The following is a 9475-nucleotide window of genomic DNA, read 5'->3' on the forward strand; positions in this document are numbered from 1 at the left end:
GAAGAATGCCGACTGTTGTTGTGGGGGTTGCTTCTCCTTCTTCTCTTTGTGCTAGATATTTGTTATGCACTAGGGGAAGAAGGAGTAGCGACCATCATCGACAGTCGAAAAATCAGGTGAGGGAGTGTCCACCATACATGAGAGAAGAAGAATGTCGACTGTTGCTGTGGGGGGTCGTTTCTCCTTCTTCTCCTTGTGCTAGATATTGGTTATGCACTAGGGGAAGTAGGAGTAACGACCATCATCGACGGTTGAAAAATCAGGTGAGCTAGTGTCCATCATATATGAGAGAAGTAGAATGTCGTCTCTTACTATGGGGGTCGCTTCTACTTCGAGAGAGATTGTCCGTTTTGTACACGAAGTGCATATAGTTTTTGTCGTAGCCCTCTCAACTTTTTAACACATGTTATGTGGGTGAAATGATGATAGCATGCCAACTTTCAACATTTTCAGAGTTCATTTGTAGTGCTTTTCAATTTCAGGGTCAACTAGCTCAAAAAAAATAAGTAAATGCACGAAAAATACCAAATGAAGTCAGAAATTGCTGAAAATTTGTGATGTGCCTTTCAATGGTGCATTTTGAACACACAAAAAGTATGGAGTTCAAATAAGTTCAAAAAAATGAAATCCCTTTGTAAGAGATGAGTTCTCGTTCGAAACGCTGATACTTCGAGAGAGATTGTCCGTTTTGTACACGAAGTGCATCCCGTTTTTGTCGTAGCCCTCTCAACTTTTTAACACATGCTATGTGGGTGAAATGATGATAGCATGCCAACCTTCAACATTTTCACAGTTCATTTGTAGTGCTTTTCAATTTCAGGGTCAACTAGCTAAAAAAAATTAGTTAATAGTTTGGATGGTCAAAATAATTACTTTTGAAAATATAAAATAGTTTTGCATTATTTATTCAATTTCAAACACTTTTCATTATCAGAGTTTTGTCAAATTCTCAAATATGCAAAAAGAATTTTTAATAAACATTGTTTTTAATTGAAAATAACAAAATAGTTAATAGTTTGGATAGTCAAAATAATTACTTTTGAAAATAGAAAATAGTTTTGAATTATTTATTCAATTTCAAACACTTTTCATTATCATAGTTTTGTCAAATTCTCAAATATGCAAAAAGAATTTTTAATAGACATCGTTTTTAATTGAAAATAACAAAATAAGTTCATAGTTTGGATAGTCAAAATAATTACTTTTGAAAATATAAAATAGTTTTGCATTATTTATTCAATTTCAAACACTTTTCATTATCATAGTTTTGTCAAATTCTCAAATATGCAAAAAGAATTTTTAATAAACATAGTTTTTAATTGAAAATAACAAAATAGTTAATATTTTGGATAGTCAAAATAATTACTTTTGAAAATAGAAAATAGTTTTGAATTATTTATTCAATTTCAAACACTTTTCATTATCATAGTTTTGTCAAATTCTCAAATATGCAAAAAGAATTTTTAATAAACATAGTTTTTAATTGAAAATAACAAAATAAGTTAATAGTTTGGATAGTCAAAATAATTAATTTTGAAAATAGAAAATAGTTTTGCATTATTTATTCAATTTCAAACAGTTTTCATTATCATAGTTTTGTCAAATTCTCAAATATGCAATTTTTTTAATAAACATAGTTTTTAATTGAAAATAACATAATAGTTAATAATTTTGATAGTCAAAATAATTACTTTTGAAAATAGAAAATAGTTTTGAATTATTTATTCAATTTCAAACACTTTTCATTATCATAGTTTTGTCAAATTCTCAAATATGCAAAAAGAATTTTTAATAAACATAGTTTTTAATTGAAAATAACAAAATAAGTTAATAGTTTGGATAGTCAAAATAATTAATTTTAAAAATAGAAAATAGTTTTGCATTATTTATTCAATTTCAAACACTTTTCATTATCATAGTTTTGTCAAATTCTCAAATATGCAAAAAGAATTTTTAATAAAGATAGTTTTTAATTGAAAATAACAAAATAATTAATAGTTTGGATAGTCAAAATAATTAATTTCGAAAATTGAAAATAGTTTTGCATTATTTATTCAATTTCAAACACTTTTCATTATCATAGTTTTGTCAAATTCTCAAATATGCAAAAAGAATTTTTAATAAACATAGTTTTTAATTGAAAATAACAAAATAAGTTAATAGTTTGGATAGTCAAAATAATTAATTTTGAAAATAGAAAATAGTTTTGCATTATTTAATGAATTTCAAACACTTTTCATTATCATAGTTTTGTCAAATTCTCAAATATGCAAAAAGAATTTTTAATAAACATAGTTTTTAATTGAAAATAACAAAATAGTTAATAGTTTGCATAGTCAAAATAATTAATTTTGAAAATAGAAAATAGTTTTGCATTATTTATTCAATTTCAAACACTATTCATTATCATAGTTTTGTCAAATTCTCAAATATGCAAAAAGAATTTTTAATAAACATAGTTTTTAATTGAAAATAACAAAATAAGTTAATAGTTTGGATAGTCAAAATAATTAATTTTGAAAATAGAAAAAAATTGAAACTATATGAGTATTCATAGAGAAAATTCAATTTAAATTCACTTTGAATTTAGATTGAATTTTCTCCACAATTTCGAATATAGTTTCAATTTTCAGTAAGTTTAGGCCCGTAAGCCTGCTACGACGGGGCTTATAAACAAGTGTTAGTCCCCCTCGCTGGGCGAGGTGGGACTAAACTTATCGTGCAGCCGAGGAGGGGCTTTAGTCCCGGATGGAGCCACGCCCCGGGACTAAAGACATCCTTTATTCCCGGCTGGAGCCACGCACCGGGACTAAAGACCCCCTGCTTCCCGCGTCTTGGTCTGCCCGAAAAGAGGCCTTTAGTCCCGGGTCGTGGCTCCACCTGGGACTAAAGGGGGTCTTTAGTCCCGGCTCTAGCCACGCACCGGGACTATAGATCCACCTATATAAGCGGGACTACGAAAATTTCCAACCCAAATCGTCCATTTCTCTTCTTCTTCCTCTCGTTCTCCTGCCCGGCGCGGCACAGCGACGAACTCGACGACGCCGTCAGGCTGCCCGCCGTCTTGCTCGCCGCCGCTTGCCGTCCTCCTCGCCGTCGGCCGTCCTCCTCGCCGTCGCGCCGTCCTCCGCGTCGTCCTCCTCGCTGCGAGCCGTCGACACCTCCGGCCGGTAAGCCCCCCGCCCCCTCCTCCCCAACACTCCGGCCACTAGAAGAAAAGAAGAAAAATGAGAAGAAAAGAAGAAAAAGGAGAAGAAAGGAAGAAAAAGGGAAGAAAAGAAGAAAAAGATTTTTTTTGTCATTTAATTCCTATTATTATTAGGTTTGTGCTAGATTATTAGGGTTAGTAATATTTTGAATTAGGAAAAAGGAAAATAAGAAGAGGAGGAGAAGAAAAGAAGAAAAAGGAGAATAAGAAGAGGAGGAGAGGATAAGAAAAGAAGAAAAAGGAAATTAGTAATATTGTATATGCTTAAGTGTTAATAGTTTAATTTTGCTATTGTATATGCTTAAGTGTTAATAGTTTATTTTTAGCAAGAAAATTAATAGAACTAGTTTAATTTTTAGTTGATTTTACGATGCCTATCCCGCATCCTCGTCGTCGACTCGGCGGAGGACACCTGCTTGATCAGAGGGGCCCTGTCCGGGACTGGGCTCCGCCCGGCTGGTATTGGGAGGTGCTACCTTCCGGGGGGCGTAGGTTGGTGAGGAGCCAGCCCGTCGTTGACCCGATCCTTGTTTGGTGGCGGTCGCGTGGGCCAGTGAGGGTGCCGAGGCTTCCGGACACCGCGGAGGTGGTACGTCACCGTGTCAGCGAGGAGGATGAGCACGTCCGTCGCTACCTGGTTGCGTTGGAGGGCAGGTTCGAGCATACCTGGCAGGTTCTTCGGGGATCTCACTAGAGCTATGATCCTGTGATGGTTCCTTCTCTTTGGGTGTCCACCGCCCGCGCCGATACCCGTCGGGCGCTACGGCTCTAGATGTATCAGTGATGCTATATGTATGATAGTATTCGAGGGGTATTAGTGATAATATTCGACGATGTATGCACAAAAGAGATGATGTATTTGCTTATAATTGAATGCATGCTAAATTGAATACTACTTTATTTTACGATTTGGTTTTGCCACAACCCGGGACTAAAGTTGTTTTGGAACGGAGTTCCTGATAGAATAATTCTTTTTTGGTACAAAGGTTAAGAGAATCCGTTTTTGTAGAACTATGGATCCACATATCAGGAACCTCGAAGAGGAAGAACTTCTCGAAGATATAATCAAAGACGGCACCGACGTTGAACCAGCTGAATCTCCGTCGTCATATCTAAACCACGACGTTGGAATGGAGGTCGAGCGACACGAAGATGAAGCCGATGGGGAAGGAGATAGGTCCAATGACGGAGAAGGTGATAGCTCCACTGATGGAGAAGCCGGTGAAGAAATAATAAAGTCCGGCGAGGTATACATATTAAGTTCGACAATCACTTGTAATATGTGAAAAATATTGGAGATAGCTCTATATTGTATACATATACATTCATTTGACGAATGTTTCTCCCTCTTAGGCCTCTACATCGAGCAAAACTACGAAACGAGGCCCGACTAGAAAGTTGGATGCACGGACGCATTACACCTTTGAGGTGATAAGGCCTACGGGCGAACCCAATCTTCCTAAGAATGCTGCTGACACATTCAAGAAGCAATGCGGAGTTCTCGTTAGGGATCACGTCCCGATCAGCGTTCGGGAGTGGAACAAGCGCAAAAGGGCAGCCGATAGTGACTATGTCGCCGAAAGGTACAAAGATAATCTTTGGAATGATCTCATGTCACATTTCAACCTGCCAGAATGTGAGAATGAAGACGCCGCAGACAAACTGAGGGCCAAAGTCAAGCAGTGGACTCTAAAGAAGATGGCCGAACTGTTCCGTAGCTGGAAGAAGAAGCTATGGAAAAACTATCTGAAGACAAAGAAAGTGCCAGTATTCGAGGGGTATCTAGCCAAGCAGGCAAATCACTGGAAGGCATTTCAAGAGTACAATGAGTCAGAAGATGCCCAGGCATTATCAAAAAAGAACAAGATAAATGCCGACAAGAAGAACTATCACCACAAGCTGGGGCCAGGGGGCTATGAGACTGCCATCCCAAAGTGGGATAAGAAAGAGCAAGATGTGCTAGATAAAGGCATCGTACCTGAACCACTCCGTGATGAGTGGGAATTGAGAGCAAGAAATTGGTTCCTTGCGCATGGTGGGTTGTACGACGAAACAACAGGGGACCTCATCTGCAATGACGGTCCTAGGATACCCAGGGAGAATTGGAAAAGGATAGTGAAATAAATTAAGGAGGGAAGAAGAAAGTTCACTGCAGATAGAGATAAGGATTTGCTCACACTGGTCCTCGGCAATGACGAACATCGAGGACGAACGCGAGGCTTCGGTCCTTCCTACCCGTGGTGGCTTGGGTTTCCAGAGACCAAGACACTTACAGAAGCCGAGAGAGAGCAAAGAAGCGGCAGCAGGATGAGGAGAATGACAAGTTCAACCAGTTGCTTGCCAGGATTAACGAGCAACAGAAGCAGATTGATGAGCTTAGAGGAGTACCGCGCCAGGAAGATCCCGCACTTGATATTACCGGCGCCCCATCTAAGCGGAAAAGCAGCGTGGCTGAATCTGAGGCCCCGCCCGACGATGAACGAAGAATGATAGAGGGCGGTCCCGGCTACCCCGTGGATGGAATCAAGGAGTCAACATCATGTGAACTCCATCAGAAATTCAAGAACATATCCATGAAGGTGGCCGTCGGACAAGCTTTACCTTCTGGCCCTGATGCACGCTGGCATGGCCGTGAGATTCCAGCTGGCTTTGCTAAAGTTGGGGTGGATGAAATCATGACGGGGTTTCATGATGTGGAGCTCGACATAGCTGGACCCGAAGATGAGAGGACACTCGGAGAAGTACTGGGTGGAGTCATCCTATGGGACAAGAACTACATCAAGCTTCCAGGCTCGGCCCCAAGGACAACACCGCCTCCGAGTCGTTGCAGGTCACCTACACCTCCATTACCTCCAAGCCCTCCACATGACGTCGACCAGCACAACACGAGTCCATCTCGATCACCGCCGTCGGACTTGGGTCGTCCGTCTCCGCCGCCGCCCGCACAGGATACTAAGCGGAAGCGTGCCACCAAGAATGCTCCGCCGATGATTCCTAAGCGACGGAGCCCCCCAAAGCGCAAACGGTCGCCCCTCCCAAAGGTACCTCATGCTAATCTGCCTATCAGACCTTATGATCGTACCCCCAAGAAAAATGCCAGGATAGCAAAGGAACATCATGATGCGTAGATGAAAAAGAAGGAACCCGAGCCCCACCCGGAATACACCGAGAAGCAAATAGCATGGGCAAAAGATTTCATAACCCTTCCATCACAGTATGACTTACACTATAAGCCTGATGAGTATACACGCACATTGCAGAAGGAAGTGAAAAAGAGCAGCTCACGTGCAAGTGCAAGTGGGAGCAAATCAAGTTCAACTACAAGCAAGAAAAAATCAAACGTTCCTCAGCTTGGACAACAGGCCAAACAGTCGATCCCACCCCTCAAGGTGTTAACCGAGAATGTTCCCCCTCCGGTGCAGGGGCAAGATTTTGAAAGAGCAAAGGAGTTGGCGGCTCAATGTGGTATCTCGGTTGAAGATTTGCTGGCTTCCCAAGACGACAGGATACCCAAGGCTGTGGTAGCCCCTAAGCCACAGTTTGTCATGGGAGAGCCTTTGGTCAGCAAAGATGATCTCCCAACAAATATGCGTTACTTGCATCAATGGTACTTAAGTGAATCAAAGAATGGGAGAACGATGATCGTGCTGAGTGTCCCGCGGGAGTACTACGACCGCTCCGAAGAAATCCATATCGACTTTGATGAACTCTTCCAGATGTACAATGGCGACGCCCTCGACAAATCGCTTATGAGTTGCTATTGTCTGTAAGTTTTTCAATTCGTTGTCTACATATAACTTGTTTAGTTATTTCAATTCATTGTCTATATATAACTTATACTCTACTATGCAGAATGAAGATTCTGGATTGTAAAAGTAAGATCATCCTAAATATTGGGTTTATTGACCCAGATAAAATACATATAGCGACGCTAACTGATAAACCCAAGGAGACGGAGGAAAACCTTCTAAGGTTTCTAATAGATTAAAATTTCTGTGACCACATACTGTTTCCGTACAACTTCAGGTGAGGGTCTTTACTCTGTTGTGTCCATTCACTTATAAGTGTAATTGATAAGTTACTGACACACACACACACACACACACACACACACACACACACACACACACACACACACACACACACACACACACATATATATATATATATATATATATATATATATATATACATGTGCAGCTTCCATTGGATTCTATTGGACATTCAAATTGATAAGGGAAGAGTTGATGCCTTCGACCCATTATCGAGACCCTTGGAACAGTTCCAAAGCCTGCAGGACATGCTCCAAGGGTAATTTTAATCATTCTTGCGCTCTATCGGTCTCTTTCGATAATTTTCTGATATATCAATTAATGAAAAACTTAGCAAATCATTATCCTTGTCGGGCAGGGTCTGGAAGCGGTTCAAGTGCGTGACTCCCGGTAACTTTCCTGAGAAGCTGACCTTTAGAGCGGCTCAGGTAAGTAGTAGTATGATATACTTCTATTAATTTTCAATACATTTATGATGCTAGATTATTATTTTGATTATATATATTCTATTCTCGTAAAGTGCGACCAGCAGCCACTGGGAACGCATCTATGCGGATACTATGTTTGCGAGACCATTCGCACGTTTACCTCGGAGCTCAAGGATCACAGATTCGACGTAAGCAATGAACATTCACACCTCTATTTTTACCCGTCATTCTTTGTTATCATGATTGATATTCATATTCTCCTCTTCTTATATAGCACACGGCCATGAGGACGAAGGTCCTACCAGAGCAACGCGCGATTGCTGTTGCAGAGGAGCTTGCGGGATTTCTGAGGACGGAAGCTATAGATGATAAAGGACGATTTAGTGTAACTAGGGGCCATTACTGATGTTCGTCTATGTAATCGAATAGACGGGCTCTAGTCCCGATAATTCAGATCTACATATAATTGTATATATATGCTCGCTTGTAAGATAAGTTAACCTTATATATATATGCATAATTATTTCTATTTAAATTATATGAAAACTAATTCCCGAACACCAAACGAGGCATCACGTTAATCTCCCGAACACCTAAACCCTAAAACCATAAAACCCAAAAATAATTTCATTCAAAAAAAACCCAAAAACCAGCAAAATCTGAAAATCTTTAGTCCCGGCCCGTGTAACGAACCGGGACTAAAGGGCCTGCCCCTGGGGCGCTACGAGGCGCCCACGTGGAGCACCTTTAGTCCCGGCTTGTAACAGGGTCGGGTCTAAAGGTTAGGCCTTTAGTCCCGCCCCTTTAGTCCCGGTTGGTGAACCGGGACTAAAGCCCCTTACGGGCCGGGGATATAGGCCCTGTCCCCACTAGTGGTTGCTAACAAGAACAACAATGCAAGAAAGCAAAAGATACAACACAAATAAAGATTGCACAAAGTAAAGGTAAGAAGTAACCACAAGTGGAGCCGGTGAAGACGACGATGTGTTACCGAAGTTCCTTCCCTTTGAAGGGAAGTACGTCTTCATTGGAGTGGTATGGAGGCACAATGCTCCCCAAGAAACTACTAGGGCCACCATATTCTCCTCACGCCCTCGCACAATGCAAGATGTCGCGATTCCACTAGTGGTGCCCTTGAAGGCAACGACCAAATCTTTACAATCAAGGTTGGGGCAATCTCCAGAACTCAATTGGAGTCTTCCAATACCACCACGAAGCTTCACCATAATGGATTGCGGCTTCGAGGTGATCTCAACCGTCTAGGGTGCTCAAACATCAAAGGGTAACAAGATCCACAAGGGATTAGTGGTGGGAAATCATTTTTTATGGAAGTATAGATCATGACCCTCTGAACCGAACCCTAGAGTATCAATAAGTTTTGTAGGCTAGGAGAGAGAGTTCAGGCGAAAATGGTGCTTTGAGCAACAATGGAGTTTGGGGAAGGAAGCGTGTCTTCTTGGGGAAGCAGATCCCCTATATATAGTGGGATGAAATCCAACCATTATCCACCACTCAACCCACACACAAGCGGTACTACCGCTCGGCGGAGCGATACTACCGCTTGGGCAGTAGTGCCTAAAAAGGAGTGCAATGCCACGAGGCGAGGTGGCCGTAGTGTCGCTGGAGCGGTACTACCGCTTACTCGAGCGGGACTACCACTGGGGTTGTAGCTCGAGGACCCATGGAGGCAGAGTAGAGCAGTGGGTGAGGGGTAGTACCGTACAAGCGGTACTACGGCTTAGAAGATGTAGTGTTGCGCACTCACTGTCGCTCCACATCCGCTGGGT

This window comes from Hordeum vulgare, chromosome 5H (assembly GCF_904849725.1).
Source record: "Hordeum vulgare subsp. vulgare chromosome 5H, MorexV3_pseudomolecules_assembly, whole genome shotgun sequence".
Taxonomy (NCBI): Eukaryota; Viridiplantae; Streptophyta; class Magnoliopsida; order Poales; family Poaceae; genus Hordeum; species Hordeum vulgare.